We start from the raw sequence: 18,161 nt of genomic DNA on the forward strand, positions 1-18,161 counted from the left end.
CAGAGAGTGTGTACAGAAACTCCGGCCTCGCTAAATCTATTTTGGGTCAGACACTAGTAATTCTGGGTCAAAGATTTGTGCTGTACCACACCATGCCAAGTTATCCTCTTATTTCTATACGGGAAGCTTGGGACATCTTAGCGTAGCCACAGCAGCTTAGCGTTCATCTGGGGAAAATCCAGGATACTCTCTCATTCTACTTGTATGGCACAAGTAAATCCCAGAACGGGCTCTTTCTCCAAATCTGTGTGTTCTACCAAAGTCCAACTTTTTTTCCCCCCCTCCCCATAACCACATCCCAATGTTGCCTTTGTAACCTCCAGCCCGCTAAAAAACCCACATTAGCCCAATCTTAATTCACTATGACAATTAACCACATGCATTCAGTTGAAACACAAGAGGGTGTGCCACTCTGGTACTCTGAGCGGGAAATGTGTTATTTTTCTCGAAACCCCCAAATGTCAAAATGTGATTTGTTATTGCAGAATCGTAGGCTCTTTGCGGAGGCCAAGTGGCTGAAGAGAACTGAGGATTTGGCACTAAAATCATCTACTTTGCTATTCTCCTCTCCTTGTGTGTTGTGTAACGAGCACCACGAAAGATTCAGAGTGTGTGACCTCACCCCTGTGCGTTCATCAGGATTGGGTTGTAAGTCCATTACAACGTTTGTGCGTAAGGTTCTAAGTAACTACCAGCTAGTTTCAAACTAGTTATTTATCAAAACGGGTTGCACCATTAAAACTTAAGACATTTCTTATCTAGTAAAGGCTTAAGTAATGTGCAAATCAGTTGCTAGAAAACATCTGCAACACTGTTGATTAAAAGCAATCAACTAAACAGGAAGTGACTGTAGCATCACACGCTGTAGCATAACTTCCAAAAATTGCAGTTTTTGGTTGGGAAACGATATATTTAACTTACCTGCCAGTCCTGTAAATGTAGGTATAACTTGTGTTTTATTCATAAATGCATACATGGAGAAATATGCGTTTCACAGTTAGTATTCATGCATTAAAGAAAGAACGGGAAATGTTGGATTAAGCTAACCTAGCTGAGGTTATTAGGTCGTTTTTGTGAAATGTAATTTAAAATCTTCCCGGTTTACATCATAGTTAAGCAGCATTTTATTAAAGGTCAAGGTCAAATGTGTCGAGCATATTCCACACCTCCCTTACACTTCAATGTAAATGTGTCATATTAGCAAGCTAACGTTAGTTTTGTCAGTTCATTCAGTTATTTACGCAGCAGTTCCACCTGGCAGCTGTAGGTGTAAATCTACAGTAGCAACCAGTGGTGGAAAGTAATTAAGTACATTTATGCAAGTATTGCACTTAAGTACAGATCGGAGGGACTTGTACTTTACTTGAGTATTTTCTTTTTATGCTACATTTACTTACTCCACTACAATCTAGTGGGAAACGTGGGACTCCATGACAGCTATAGTTGTCACTTTACACATTAAAATTTTACATACAAATTGTAGGATGAACTAAAATATGATGCATTGGGAGAGATTAAACCACCCAACAGTAAAATGATTTTAACTCCTCCCTCTAAGGGTAGTCTGTATGAGCCTAAGTCATTAAACTGGACATTGATCATTACTTCTCTGCAATACTTGACATAATTGTGCAATATTCTGTGTAATACTCCTGTGCAATATTTTAGTTTAAAATTCCCTATTTATTGATATTGATATTGCTCATACCTCTATTACTGCTGTGCAATATCCTCTGTCTCATTAGAACTTTAATAAGCTACACTTAACTTGACAGTTCATGCACTATTACCTTATACCGTATTATTATCATCAACCAGTAAACCCACTTGGTACTTAATTTATTTTCTGACCTGTATTATAGTGTATTATATTTTTTGCTAGTAGTTCTGTGCACTGACGTAAAGGCAAGCTGCTGTAACAAAAGAGTTTCCCCTCAGGCATCAATAAAGTATTTCTGATTCTGATTCTGATGTTAGCCACACTTCAACCAACTACAAAATGCTATGTACACATTAATGTAACAGTAATAAAAATACAATAATATTGCCTAATAGTAAAACATGTGTAAATCTTCACTGAGTAAACACTTAAATTATAACTAGGCTAAATTTGAAATAAGAGTCGGCTCCAGGCCACTAAGTTAATTGTCATAACACTGAAAAAGAGCACCACAGCAGTGTTTGTTAGCACAATTTGTGCCCTAACATTTGTGAACGTTGTGATTCATTTAAAAGAAAGCGGTTGTGTTTGTCATAGTCCATATGGCAGGAACTAATGAAATTTGGATCTTTTGCCTTTGAATTGTTCACTGAACAGGTGTTAGCTCTGAGTAGCTGTTTTTAAATCTTTCACTGCCAAAAGAACATTCAATTTTCTGCTTAGTACAAGCTCTCTAACAGCTTCACTTTGTGATCCTCATTTAAGCATCTTCTAATCAGCCTTTATATGGAGGAAAAGTCATTAAGGGATGTAATTTAAAGGAATCTTATTCCAGGTTTTACAAACATCTACATCTGGTAGACTTAACATTGAACTGGCTGGTTTAAAGCTGTGCTCTGTTGTTATTCCCATCTTTCACTGCCCTCAGTAGCCTTTAATTAAAGAGTGAGTGCAGGTGAGACCTTTGCCTATTTCACAGTACTTCAGGCTAATATGTGTCAGGTTGGGTCATTGGATTTCTGCCCATTTGCTGCTAACAGTGAATGTCATGAACATTAAGTAAAACCAGACTAAATCAATTTAGGATCATCTTGCTGTACTTTGAAGTTATATGAAACTAGAATTTCCACCCCACCACCAGTCAGGTTGCAGTTTACATCCATGTCTGTCCAGACTCACATAATATATGTAGGGAATACTGCGAAGGAATTGAATGAAAGGCATAAAGTGTATTTGTTGGCTAAATAGAAGTTATATAGTATAAAATGTGGTGCTTTTGTTTTCTCCTGGCATTTTTAGATGTGAGCTGTAGGTGAAACTCACTCAGTCACAGGCTCACGATTAGCTAGGCGCGCTCCAATACGTTGTTCGCAGTCACGTGATTCCGATGATGCTCGAAATTCAGAATGAGGCAGGAAGTGAAAGGCAGAATGGACGAAATGGAGGAAAGCCCGTACTGTGCTAGTTATTGTTTACACATTGTGTCGTCCCAGTCAACATGTGTGTGCCATCTGGAATCGCCCAATTATTCTTAAATTATGACTAAAAACCTATTTTGAGGTCACAATGACCTTTGAGTCAAAAGTGTCACCTATTCAGTGTCCGACCAACTGTGAAATATGGTCACAATCTCCCCTCCTGTTCCTGAGTAATGGTATTGAATAACGGCCAAAAAATCCAGGTCATTATGATGTCACAGTGAAGTTGACCTTTGACCTTTTGGGTAAAAAAAAATGTCACCACTTCATCGTTGATCCCATTAAACATCTGTGTGAAATTTTGTCATAATTGCCGCATCAATTCTTGAGTTATGGCCAAAAACATGTTTGTCACGGTCATTATGAGGTCACAGTGACCTTTAAGTCAAAAGTGTCACCAATCCATTGTACAACCAACTGTAAAATACGGTCATCAATTCTTGAGTTATGGCCAAAAACATGTTTTGTGAGGTCACAGTGACCTTGACCTTTGACCTTTAAGAACCAAATTCTAATCAGTTCATCCTTGTGTCCAAGTAGACGTTTGTGTCAAATTTGAAGAAATTCCCTCAAGGTGTTCCTGAGGTATCGCGTTCACGAGAATGGGAGGGACAGACGCACAACCCGAAAACATAATGCCTCCGTCTGTCGCCGGCGCAGAGGCATAAAAACTAAATGAATCGGAAAAATTGGTCGAAACAGGCATTTGCATTTATTCCTGTGTGATGGTGAAAGCGAAGATAGCCTTGCAAGTTTTCTCTTTTCGTGAGCTTTGCTGTTTCCTGAAGGTGCTTACTCTATTTGATGCTAGTCATTAAAATTTGATGTTGTGAGTTGAAAGAGACCAAAACACAGCGCAGACTCTATAGGAATTCCTCAGACAGCATTTAAACATTGAACACAGGGGATATTTCAAGCAATCATCAATCAGAGAACTGTTTTGAGATGCAAATTAAATGTGTCCTCCCAATTCTAGATTACTGAGTTGAAGATTACCATGTGAGGCCTGACAAGTGTCACAATATAAACTGTTTTCTTCTCTTTTACAATTTCTGAAAAGTGACTCGCCAGCTGTATGGAGTCGTAATTGGTGGCAAAATGAGCTGTACACTGAAGACTGCTGTCTGACTGCCTGAACTCCTCTCAGGCCTGGAAGGCATTTACAGGTGTCGACACAATAAAAGCAACTGCTGTATACAGTATGATGCAACCCGCTAACAGAGTCCTGCAACAAATACTAACATTGTGAAGCTTGCAATGGTCAGTTTGTGTTGACACTGTGTCCTAGGAGGCATTGATTCAATTATTTGCTCATTTTTGAGGCAACAGATTCAATTGTATTCTAAAGTGTAGAATACACTGAAATTCCTGAAATTTAGGGTTATGGTTAAAAAAAATAACAAATCAGCGCACCTTTTAAAAATATTGCAGTCAAATACACCACCACTACCTATGACCATACAATTAAATCAGCACCTCCCTTGCTTTACAAAGGTAGCATTTCTCGCATTGCTATTGTCTTGGATTGCATTAGATTGTACATTTGTATTGGGTCCACTCCCTATTTCTGTATTTTAAATGTTTTAAAGAGACTGTGGAGGTACATACAGTTATCATTCTGCCAACAAATGCTTTGGATTAGTGTTTTAAAAAGTCTATGTGTGAATGAAGCTGCAGAAGTTGTGTTACCATCACACTCCACTCCCTGCAGTGTACTGAGTAACAGCCTGCGGGGAGGTGAGATAGTAGCGAGCGTAGCAGTGGTGGAAGAAGTTTTTACATCTTTTACTCAACTTAAACTCCACTGGGACGCCTATTTCTTTGGCCAACATTACTGTCTTTCAGAGGCTGTAGCGAGCTCAGTTTTAAAGCTAGAGTGAACAACACAGTATCATATGAAACTAGATGCCCTAAAGCATCCATTGGTACCATGTTATGCTAGCTTGTCAGGAAGGGGGCTAAACAAAGTTAGCTAAATTAATGGCCATTTTCAAAGGAGTCCCTTGGCCTCTCACCTCAAGATATCTGAATGAAAATGCATTCTATGGGTACCTACGAGTCTCCCTTAACAGGCCCACTTTATGCTAATCGCATGCAGTTTTTTGCATGCAATATAAATGTGTTATTTTCGTGTTATTTATTCTAAAAATGGTGTATTTGAATATTTCTACATAGTGGGGTCCCTAAACAGTATTGGAATTGGGCATGACTGGGATTCTGAGACTCTTGTGGATTCAACGAGCCCAATTGTATTCATGTGTGATGATGTTAGTCCCATAGCAGCCATTTCATTGTAGTGAGACCATTTTTTGAAACTTGACCTCACTGTATAAAATGACCTATTGTGACCTCTAGGATAATCACAGCCTCATGAAACTTTACAACCGCAAACTAGAGACCATGGGCATTCAGAGGATGTATGGCTTCCCTAGGTATATTGACAATAAGTGGGGTTTCTGAGCAATTTCCAGAACAGAAGTGCTCGCCATCAAAATTGCAAATGCAACTGCAATTCTTACAGAAATCACCAAATGTCAAATGTTTTTGATACCAAATCACAGCATGATTTTGTCATATTTATCAATTCTCAAGTGGTCAAAAATTGTGTAACAAATGGTATCATCCCAAAAAACTGCTGCAACTTATAAGGCATAATTGAGCATGCGAATGGCCATAATAAACTTCTATCATAATAAAGCCCTTATACACAAAATTTGAATAGGCGCCTAACCAAAACACAATGTTCATTACTGATTTATGACTAGAAAAATATGACACACAGTGCTGCACTGGATCTCAAATTAATCTTCAGGTTCCCAGCTTTCAGATGATCTATACTTCTTATGTGGCATAGACTGTTGACCTGCTGTCTCCCCCTAAAGATTCCCTGTCCCCCCCTAAAAAAGACAAAAATGGGTCCATGGTAGGGAGGGGTGGAGTCGAAGAGGTTAAGTCAAATAAGTAATACCACAATGTCCAGCTTTCAGAATCTTTCTTAAGTAAAACTACAGTATAGTACAGTAAAAGTATTATCAGCTAAATGTGCTTAAAAAAAATCTGGTAAAAGTACTGGTTATGCGGGAAAATGGCTGTTGTGTTATATATCATTATCTATTATTGGATTGTTAATAATTAATACTGATGCATTAATGTGTAAGAAGCATTTTACTGCTCTAATTGGTCGAGGTGGAGCTAATTTTAACTACTTTATATACTGTTGGGTAGTCACTCTATAAGCTTCACTGCACTTCTGAGCTCTGTCTGTAGCATGATCTGTTCTGCCCGACCCCAGTAAATTGTGCAGCCGTAGCATTGCAGATTGATTCAATCCATCGTCAATTCTAAATTAAATTGACTGTGCTAACTGTGTCTGTCTGTTGTTTGGTGCTAAGCAAGTAGTGTATAGTGGGTTTTTAGAGGGTTTTTTTTTGCTGAAAATGGCTGCCTGCTGCGGCCCAAGACCCTGCTATGAGAGCGGTGAGAGTGAATCAACACAGTAAAGGTGAGGGAGGCTAAACAATGACCTGGAGCTCAGTATAAATCCGTAAAGTCGAGGGGAGCTGCAGATTCAGGTGATAATTCTCTGTAGGTTCGTCACTACGAGCGACCCCTTTCACACTGTCACATTGTTTTCAGACTGTCATCTGATACATTACATGATACAATTATAGCCGCTTTAAGTACAGTGCTTGATTAAATGTACCTAGTTGCATTCCACTGGAGTGTAGCATGATAGCTTTAACATTATACAATAAAAACAATCTGGTTTACAAGAAATGCAGTGGTTCCCTTAAAAGCTACTGCTCTAAATGGGTATCCATATGGTCAGCTTTAAATACGCATTATGTAATTCCCTCATCATAAATGTACCTGGTGCATGACATGCTTGGTGCTATGAGCTAAGTCAGAGATATCCAGAAAGACCACAGAGCAGATCATTACAAAGTGCACTAATGAAACTGTTGTTTCTGTTGCACAGATATATTTATATGATATCGCATAATTTCCCTCATCTGTTTTTAAAAAGCTGCCTAAATAGGTCTTAATTATCTGCAACCACAACTGAGTGGCACTGTGGCTGAGCAGACTCAGTTCATTAGTTGCATAAAATATCAAGTTGTCCGGGCACTTTCCCTTGTTTTTCAAGCTAACAATGTATATGTCTTCACTGTCTATGACACATTTTTCTTTGGTATAAAATTCATATTTAGTTGTTAATACATGAAGCTACGCAGAGTGAAACTTGTGCATATTTATATGCTAATTGGTGATTTCTCCGTCTAGCATATATTATGGTGTTGGGTGCCTTAGAGAGGCTGTTATCATGGGGAAGGTGATTTCTCCAAACACGACAGTACAGAGAAATAATTGGTACAGATATAAACAACACTTCCTTTATGTCTGGTTGCCTTGATTGAAATTACTTGTGCTTTCACCAACAGCTACTTGAATTTTCAAAAATATACAGTATTAATGTTGTAGAAGGGCGAGCTGGATGAGATGCTTAATAGAAAAGGTGATTATGAATGCACTTCACATCGCAGTGGGGAGAAAGGCAGACCTGCTTAACATTACTTTACATTTGCAATAAATGTACGGCTCTGGCTGCAACTTGTTGTTCTTGATGAAAAAGTCATTCATGGCTAAACTAAATATGAACCGAGCATTTTCAATAATTAAAACACCACCTGTCAGGGAAACTTAGTGCAAATTCCCCAGTATCTGGCCAGATTATAGTTTAACTTTCTCCCCTGGACCACATGGAGCATGGTAGCGCCTCCATATGTTGGGCCAGTGGGTCAGAGGAGTCACACTTCCAGGTGGGACAGAGCAGCTGTGACCTAGAGTGAGACTCACCGTCTGGTAAGGCACGTAATGAATGAAGACGGTGATGAATAGGGAAGGCAAAAGGCTCAAGGCTTTCTGGAGGTGACCAGGAGGAAACTCTTTTTTTATTTTCATGTTAGATACAAGTTCAGACTGTACAAGGCCTCGGCCCAGGGAGATTTATTGACATCGCTAAAGGTCTGTAGGGATGTAAAAAGGTGTATTACTCACAGGGCTAATCAGGTTTGTGCTCCTTTTTTCGAGAAAAAAAAAATCCAATAATGTTTCTACAGTAGCCCAGAACGAACAAACCAAACACTGGCTCTAGACAGGACCGTTCGCAGTCACCGTAGTTTCTCCTACATGCTTGGAAGGGGAGGGTGAGGCGAGCGGTATTCACATGGTTGCAAACTGCAATTTCACCACTAGATGCCAGTAAATCCGACAAACTGGGCCTTTAAAGAAAAAAATAATAATTTTAGTTGTGGAATGCAGGAAAACCAGCTTGGAGTTGACATTTACTTTCTACCAGACTCCTCTACACTGTAAAATGTTATTAATTATGTCAAATCAACACTTCTTTTATCATTAACTGTAAGTGTAATTAGATCATTTTGTCAGTTTGTAGTTAGTTCAACTTCATCAAATCATCTAGTTCTCAATTTCAGAACTTACAAGCAGTCAAGTCTTGTAACTTGAAATTAGTTGACTGAATGTCCAGCTGACTGTTCACCTACTGTTACTCATCAGATTAAATTACTTAGAAACATTGTTAGCAAATTAGCATGAACTTCTTAGCATACATTGTATTTGAGTAAGAATTCATTGCTGTATTGAAGAAGACTTGAAACTAGCAATTGAGACCATAAACTCGTTAGGAAAGTGTTTACTGAGGTAATAAATCAAGCGAGACTTAGGGTCATTTTCTCATTGAATTTCATACAATCGGACTTCTTTTTGCAACCAGTGGAGTCGTCCCCTGCTGGCAATTAGAAAGAATGCAGGTTTAAGGCACTTCCGCACTTGGCTTCACTTTTCAGACCCGGAGGCTGCTGTTTGAGGTATCCACTTCGACCACCCCCGCACTCCTTCTATGTAATTAATTGAAGCCATAGGGGTCATATCTAGCACTGATCTTGGTTTATTAAATGTGTCTGATAGCAACACAGCAAATGAGTGATCAGACTTGACGCTAGATACTTGATACTAGTGACAAATTGAAGTGTGAAGTGTGTACAATGAACAATCTGAGCTACTAGAGTAAATTATGTGAAAAATCAAAGTTGTGCCAATGATATATACATTAAATAATGAGCAAAAGTTCTAAGTTGGACAAAAAGAAATTAAGTTAAATTGTCTAATCTAAAATTGTATCGAAGTTTGTTGCCATGAAATTTTGAGTTTTTCATTTTTACAGTGCAGGTGATGTAGGTTCAGGCGTGCTGTTGGCTCAAGTTTCAACATTGTTCCATTGTTTCAGAAGCTCTTTGGCCTTGCATTCATGTAATGATATGAGAAATCCTGCAACTGTAATATAAGAACAGAGTGAGGACTGTCCTGAGTCACAAAGTCTCCTTGAGTCATGAACTCCTTGTTCACAGCTGCATTCTTTGGGCTGAAGTCATAAATAAATGCCCTCCTTAGTGAAAGTCTGTGATACTGCAGGCTCAGAACCAGGCTTTTAGGAGCAAAACATCTTCTCCCATTTGTGATGGAAAGATTTTTTTTTGTTGCCTGGCAAACATCTGCCGCTGATGTAACACTGGAAATTAGCTTTTGATGTACACTCTTTTATAGTCAGACTGAAATTAGAATACATTTTTGCTAAGAAGTAAGTATATAAATCCTTGGTAATTGAGAAAAGGCGCTCAAAGGAGCTCCTTTGATTGGCCAAAAGGGTTCTGTGATCTCTGAACAGTGCCCGCTCCTGGCTTTACAGGTACACAAATCACTTTTGCTCAACATTTCACTGAGATATGTGGTGCAAAAGTGAGAGGCCGCAGAGGTTTGTGTCATTTGTGAGCGAACAAACAGCATCTGAGGCTCTTAGAAGCGGATTCAAGCAGTTGTAGTTATTGACTTGTGTTTGTGCTAGAAAAATATCTACAGGTGTGCAACTCTCATTGCACGAATTCACATACTGATTTGCGGATGTGCAAATTTTGTCCATGATTTTAAATTTTTTGATGCGGGTGTGTGAATGTGTTTTGCACCATATTCACCACAGCAACCGTAGCAAAACTGTGAGCGGATGAGTTTCTTAATTTGTGATTCGTAGCATAGGATTTGTTCACATGCAATCAAGAATTTAAGAAGGTGTAACTGTTGTGTTTGTGGCAGAGAAAAAAAAATCTACAAGTTTGCAACTCCTAAAGCAATTCTCTCTGTGACTTCAAATTTACTGATACACGCGTGTGACTGTTTTCTACAGCTACAGATTCCACTGTCACAGGTGCTCAGTTGTTTTGCTACAATAATACCTTCATATTGCTTTGTCTGATCTCTGATTTGAGCACGTTTCAGTTACTCTGTACGTTAGCTACTCCATGTTGCAGGCCCTCCAGTTACAGGATTCCACTCGTTCCTGTGCATTTCTGACAGTCTGGTAATTTGCTACAGCTGGATTCACGAAAGTGAGACAGCTAACGCTAGTTAGAAAAGTAATGTAGAGTGGGAATCATTCCTTACATGAGCAAGCCAGGCTAACTACCTTCCACTTTCCGAGTGGAAGGTATGCTTCAACTTGAACGTATTTTTGCTGTTTGTTTAATGATAAAAGAAGAAATGTGTTTTAGCTTAATTTAGATACATTTGTAGAGATGGAGAGATGCAATGTGGCATATTATTTTTCACTATACACTAATTGCACTGCAGAAGTCGTGTGTTTCTGAATGGTAATTACAGATTAGCTTTGTTCGGTTACTGTCATGTAGTTGTTGTTTTCTTGCTCCCGGAGTTTGCAATAGTTTCTAATGAGCTCTAAACTCTTCATATGATTTTAATAGAATCCACACAAACAGGAGCATGTGTATGTGTGTGTGTGGTAGATACAGTAAGTGTTTTCATTACAGGACCTTGGCTGCAAGAAATAAACAGGAAATGTAATGCTGTTTGCACTACTCTCTAACTACCTGCTAACAACATAAAACTCTTGTTTTCGAGACTTTGTGACTTGTTGAAAATTCAAGTGCCTGTGTCATTCTCTTGAACTCCCATTTCCAGTTTCATGTATTCTCGCTGAACCTGTACTACTTCCTTTTAGAAGGAATAAATTGTTGCAGTCCCAAACAAACATTTCAGTCTAAATTGGGAGCTCATTAGAGGCTCACACATTCACTGAGAGCACGGGAAAAGGAGACATTATGAATTGATTTCTCTATATCTGGACGATAAAAGCAGAGTGCATTAGCATTAGAGAAGATGAACGTTGCTTCTGAGATCAGCAGAGGGGTAAGAGTGGTGTTGAATTAAACAGACATGTTTAACAAGCTGTTAACAACTCTCACTATCCTGCTCCCCCCCCTCTCTCTTTCTCCCTCACTCGCTGTGAGTAGCGGAGACAAAAAACAGCCGCGGCCTGAACGGGAGCGAGATCCCACGAGAAAGCGGCGACAAACGGGGCACTGTGGCGAGGTGGTGACAGTTCACACAGCGAGACTGGAGAGGAGTCCACCCGAGACAAAAAGCAGAGGCCCTTTGTCTCACAGCTGGGGAAAGTGTGGCTCAAAGCTGTTTAAATGTTATGGCGGGTAGGAATGGTTCTTATGAGCCCCGGGTCCGGAGTGCACATTACATGTTAATGACTTGGAACACAGACAGCAGAGCAGAGGCTCAAACTGCCAATTAAGCATATGCTGCAGACGCCACTGGTGTTCAGACACAACCATCTGATAGCGCTCAAGCTTGGCCTGCAGATCTGAATCTCTCCATGGGACGTGGAGGCACTCCAATGGTGAGTCATTAGCCACAGACATCCCTGAAAACCACTGAGGAATATAAGCAGCTGCTGATTGGATATCACTCATTCAGCTCCATCCTCCGTCAATGCTTTATTCTTTTGTTGGGCTCACCACTGTCTCTCCTTTTCTCACTCATCTGTTAAGTCTAACACTTGGTGATGTTGTTTGTCTGTGAACAAAGTAAACAAACTGTACTCCAGCGATTTAGCACTTCAATTATTCTGTGAAAGTGCCGAGCAGCTGAGGAATGGCTTGTTATTAAAGTGACATTAAGTTGGTAAAGTGTTATTGCTGAAGTGGAAGGAATTCCACACTTCTCAAATGCACTGTACTGTGTTTTATGTGTTTAATTGTTTTACAATCAGGGACACTTTTAGAAGCTTTTGAGTGGGGGTTACAATTTTAAAGAAAATGCGAAAAAATGTATTACGACTCACATTTAAAGCCCTGGTTCTTGGAAATAATAAGCTGTACATTACTAATAGTATACAATAGTTACATTGTTTATTCAGTGTAATAAATGAATGCCAAACAAATAACTTAAAGTACCCTACAACCGTGGACAGATTATGAGACAACAGGCCCCTGGACACAGATATATAAAAGCCCCCCCACACTCCTCCTATATAGGAGCAAGACACCCAGACTGAAAGAGGTACGAAACGACTACAAACTGTCTCTTGGTAGTCATTTTGCATCGTTGTGGTCATTTTGTGTCTCTTTGTAGTTTTTTTTGTGTCTTTCTGTGGTCATTTTGTGTCTCTTTGTAGTTTTTTGTGTCTTTCTGTGGTCATTTTGTGTCTCTTTGTAGTTTTTTTGTGTCTTTCTGTGGTCGTTTTGTGTTTCTTTGTAGATGTTTGTTAACTTTCCAATGAGAAAAATCACTTCATACAGAGGCTCTGGTCCAGGGGCCCCTTTACCTGGTAGGGTTGTTCAGTAATCCATCCATGATTCTAATTAGTTATCTACCTCGGGGGTCACCAGAGGGAGGTCAATGCCACCCTTGGCCACCCCTCTTGCCCTGCCCCTGTTTCCAGTATTGACTCACATTTGGTGTAATTAAGATTTTTTTGATGGAAAAAAAAACTCAAAGTGAAAAGAAATCTCTACAAATTGATCTAAATTAAGACCAAGGACAAAACACAAAACAATTGATTGCATAATTCACCCACTTCTAGTCAATATTAAGTAGAGGCACCTTTTGGCAGCAGCTGCAGACTTGAGTATGCGTGGATAGGTCTGTCTCAGTTTGCATGTCTGGACACTGCAGATTTCCCCCATTTCCTTTGCCAAGCTGCTCAGGCTCTGTCAAGCTGCATGAGGTACACAAATGAACAGTGTGTCTCATGTCCAGCCACAAATTCTGGATTTGATTGAGGTCTGGCTTGGCTACTTCAGAACAGCAACTTTGTTGTTTTGAAACTTTTCATGTGTGGACGTTATATGCAGGAATCCTGAAGTTAAATTTAATACCTTTTAAGACCCTTTCCATACATTTTAAGACCTCATCGCCAATTCGAGTTGAACAAAATGAGTGACTAACCCAATGCAAGGTTTATTATAAAGAGTAATATCAACAATCAGGCATGTGATTGGCAAAATTGTGGTAATTTGCACAATTGATGTTATTTGACTAAAAACTATGCATTTTCCCATAATTTTAGACCGTTATTACAACATTTATTAAAGAATCACACAGGTTTTATTTTTCACATTACACAGCAAGAACAAAAGTGAAACAAATGTGCTCACTGATGAAGGAAGTGTGATGTCCTGAAGTTATCCTTCACATTTCTGTGAGTGATTGCACAGAGTGTGCCATAAAAATAATAATCACAAAATAACATTGGTTAAACAAGGCTTATAGTGGAGGGATTTGAACTGCGATTGCTCATCCTCCCAAAGTCAGGGTGAATCCATAACCAGCTGTAGGGGTGGGTATCTTTGGATTGTATCTTCTTCTTATCCATACTCTTATTGGCCCGGTTCATTATCAATACTTTTACAGGTTCTTTTTCATTACTAAAAAATTGGGTTTTTAAGTATCTTTTATTTAAAAAAAAATCAATTCAGAACAGGATTAGAATTGATTTATATTTTAAATATAACTAAAGATTGTTTCTAGAGCAGCAACAGTTGTAAAGTTCACAACAGCGCAGTCACTATATACAATAATAATAATAATATGTCAGTAATATGTCAGTATCTAACATGTCAGTAAAATAAAAAGCCTAATATTCCTGACATCAAAATACTGAGTGAAGTTTAGAAAGAATGAAGAATACAGACATTGTTCAGTATCAGTCCTTCCTCCTGTCCTCTGAACTCCTCCCTCTGCTGCTGCTGTGATTCACTGCCTGGCTGCAGGTACAGCTTGAAGAGAGAGGAGGGGCTGGTGTGGAGGGGGGGCTGCCCGCTCACCCAGCAGCTACGTTTACAAGAAGTTGCCAAATTTTAAGATTCATGGCAAACACAGTTAGGCTACATACAGATAGCTTTCATTTCATTGTCACTTGTTCGTAACAATTAGCTATTAGCTTAACAAGCGCGCTGTGGTTGTAACAACAACAACTAGGGACAAAACAGGTGGAAAAATCGCTTTTTCTACTTTTTTCTTGAGTTGTTGTCAACTCAAGTACAACGTTACCTTCACCTTACCTGGTTCACTGTCTCCACCGCGGCCTCTCTGCTCTGCTGTCCGCTGTGTGTGTAGGAGCTGAGCCCTGCCCTCAGTCAAACATGCAGAGGAGCGGACAAATTTAACCTCGGAAAATGCGTTTAAGACTTTTAAAGGGCCTTCATTGTAGCTAAATTGATTTATCAACTTTTAATACTTTCTAAGACCCCTTTCTAGGACACCCTGTGTGTGGCTGTGGCTTTTTGTTTATCTTCTCAGAAGTTCTCTTGCACACTTGCAGCCATGACTTCTCTGTATTTTGCTAAATTCAATTGATCTTTTCTTTCACAAGCCATCCAGTATGTAGTATCACTATGCTATCATCCGATGCCTCATCGGACAACGGATAAAACTTTCTGTCATGAGAATTTTTTTAAACAGTACTTTTCACTTTGCTACTCTAAAAGCTGCAACTGGTGAAGACCCCGGGCAACAGTTGTTATATGCACAGTCTCCTTCCAAGATGCCTCGGACCTTTTGATGGCCTCCCTTACTAGTGCCCTTCTCAAACAGACACTCAATTTGTAAGGATGGCCTCCTCCAGGCAGATATACAGCTGTGCTGTATTATTTCCATTTTTCTGATTGACCTTTCTGTTCTGTGAGAAATATTCATTACCTTGGGAATTATTTCCCTGATTGGTACTTTTTGGTCTAACCTTTTCATGGAATTGTTTGGAATACTTCTCATCATTGTGAGTAGTTTTAACCAAGGAGGTTTTGCTCGTAAAACTGACTAAACAGTTGTTGGACCTTTTAGATACTGAAAATCAATTCCCACATCTTGACTACACACAGGCGATCACATTCAATTTAGTACTTGTACTAAAAGGAGTGATGATTGCAAAACACTTATGCAAACCATTACTGTACTTGTAAATTATTATCCTTAAAGGGGCACTGATTATACACATGAAAATCACTTCTGTGGCTCTGGAAGGAGCTTTGTCAAGTCTGAAAAAATGACTCAAGTGACTTCACTCAGTAATAGTAAACAGTGAGGCAGACATCAGCGAGATCCATTTACAAAAATTACACGCATGCATCATTTTACTGTAAATCCCTCGTGTGTAGGCAGGTAATTTGAATCCAGCGTGGGAATGGCGGACCCCGCCACTAAGAATGAAAACTCATTGGCTATTTATGAAATAATGCCAACAATGAATAGTATGAAAAATGGGGTTTGCTTTCATTAAAATCGTATGGATTAAAGCTTTAATTTGTATGAATTTTAAGAGATTGGTTTTTACTTACATTTAACAGTCTTTTAAATGAAAAATCCTACTTGCATCCAAATAGTCTCTGAAACTCTACTGAAGGGATAAAACATCATTCTTCCAAAAGATGTTCCCTCATTTAGTGTTTTGATGATGAGGTTGGAGAGCGTTGTCTGGCACGTTGATGTCACATAGGTGTTTAATTGGGTTGAGCTCTGGTGACTGTGAAGGCCACAGCATATGATACGCATCATTTTATACTCATTAAACCATTCAGCGACCCCTTGTGCCCTGTATATCTGCATTCATTATATACATATAGTAAATGATATGATATACTATATATCATATACTAAGCTGAGATGGTAATCAAAAGAATTTCTGCTAAAATGAAAAAAAAACATATTTCACTGAATCTCAGTGACGGAGACAAGCAGACAGCAATCCAATATTCTCAGGCTGCTTGGGATCTTTGTCATACAAAGCACAGACCAGGACCTCATATTGTGCTATTGTTGAAACTTCATTTTCTCCCTGATATGCAAGCATCAAAATCAACAGTGACAATTCAATTTTCCATGTTCCATGACTGTTCAGCCACTCCTGAGCCTAAACCACACACATCTGCTGATAAGCGTCTCCGCACACCGAGGAAAGTTGGTGCCAAAAGCAGTTTGCACAGCATCTCTTTGACCTTGACATGATTGCCTGTGAGGCACTTTAATTTAATCAGCTTCCCCAAGCTTGAAGCTGTGCTCATTGTTAGGGAGAGCAGGACCGGGGAGCGCTAGCCACACATGTACACACACACACACACAGGCACATGAAGGCATACTCCTCCTTGTGCTGAGGCAAGGTTAGCGACAGACCAAAGCTCCAGGGACCTGGGCCTCACATCCACACAAAGGCCAACAGACAGAGGAGTTTGCCAGGCATCTCCATCAAACAGGCCCATCTCTAATTATGTCATCAATCAGGGACGAGATGACGGGCAGGTACTCAATTAATGGGCATTGGAATGCAGAGCAGGGTCTTCGGGCACTGTGCCATCTCTGTCATCTTAGGCAGGCAACAGGACATACACATCAATGCACTTGGAAAATGCATGAGGCTGGGGCTAGGACAAACACATGCAGCCATTGTACCAAGACCCAAAGAATGTTAAGGCTGCATTTTTTGTGCACTGCTGCTGAATTAATCTTCTACTGCTGAAAGAATTTGTAAATGAAGATCATTATGCCAAATTGGCTAGTTAGTACTGTGATGCCCTTCTTCTTTTGTTGTCCTGGTTGCAATGAAAATCATTTTTATTGATGTAGTTACGTCTGCTTGTTCTTGCCTGTTCTTCAAACATGGAAGGATGGAGAAATGCCACTGTTTTAGGGCATTTAAAATTGACCTAATGTAGTAGCTATGCTCTTTTTTGTAACTCATTTGGTTCAATTTTGACCAAAGGAGAGGTAACATTCGGACTATGTTTTGGCATTCACACAATATACCAATTGGCCTAATGGGGGTGCTACGATTGAATCAAATTTCTTGACCACTAGTGTTTTAATGCGGGTCCCGTTTTGTTTGTATTGCTTACTCTACTAGCATGCACATGAAAACACCATCGATATATTGGGAGAATTGGATACCGTTTTCCAAGATGGTGCCCCATTTCTTTTTTAATGATTGTGCATGGGAAAATGTGTTTTTGATTCAGTGTGACCATGTGACCTGTAATTTCAACCATGACCACTACGCAAAAACCGTCTCCCAGCCTACAGACACATGAGCATGTGCACAAGCATGTGGGCAACGCAATGCAAATGTGTTGTGTGACATTTGGTGGCAATACTGCACCAAGAAAGACAGCCATGAGCCAGAAAAATGCCCGGAAGAGAAGAAGATAGCTAGCAAACAAACATGGTTCCAAAATATATAAATATATCAGCTTTGCACATGTTTTATGAGGTAGGACATGCATTTAATTCAATGCATTAATGTATGTATGTAAACCTTTGCCAAGTGACTAGTACTGGTTTAGTATTACTTTTAGCTGGTTACTGGTTTTAGCAATACCCGGCGGCAGTATGTTAAATAACATGGGGAAACCTGAGGAACAACATGCCTTATTTTGGCATTCCAGTGTGTGCATTGGAAGACGTGAAGCCATTACATGCAGTTACAGTTCTTTAAGCCAATCATAGAATGGGATTAATCATTTCAATTGCAAATGGAAGATAATATTGAACCTTACATATAATCATTGCATTAAATCAAGGATGCAGACACATATGGAATCCACATAATTTGTTTACTGAGATGCAGAGGCCCGTCGTCAGGGCATCTATTTTTT

The 18,161-nt window shown here is 39.5% G+C and overlaps 1 long non-coding RNA gene across 1 annotated transcript in view; it reads left to right on the top strand.

The window, feature by feature from the left end:
- Positions 1–3,233: 3,233 nt before the first annotated feature.
- The window catches only part of LOC122863346, a 43,804-nt gene continuing 28,876 nt past the window's right edge, over positions 3,234–18,161 (top strand). The window contains exons 1-2 of the long non-coding RNA XR_006374990.1: positions 3,234–6,640; positions 11,520–11,917. This is a non-coding gene — a long non-coding RNA (uncharacterized LOC122863346). The remainder of the gene's footprint in view (positions 6,641–11,519; positions 11,918–18,161) is intronic.

The sequence above is a fragment of the Siniperca chuatsi genome, linkage group LG16, assembly GCF_020085105.1.
Source record: "Siniperca chuatsi isolate FFG_IHB_CAS linkage group LG16, ASM2008510v1, whole genome shotgun sequence".
NCBI classification, from domain to species: Eukaryota; Metazoa; Chordata; class Actinopteri; order Centrarchiformes; family Sinipercidae; genus Siniperca; species Siniperca chuatsi.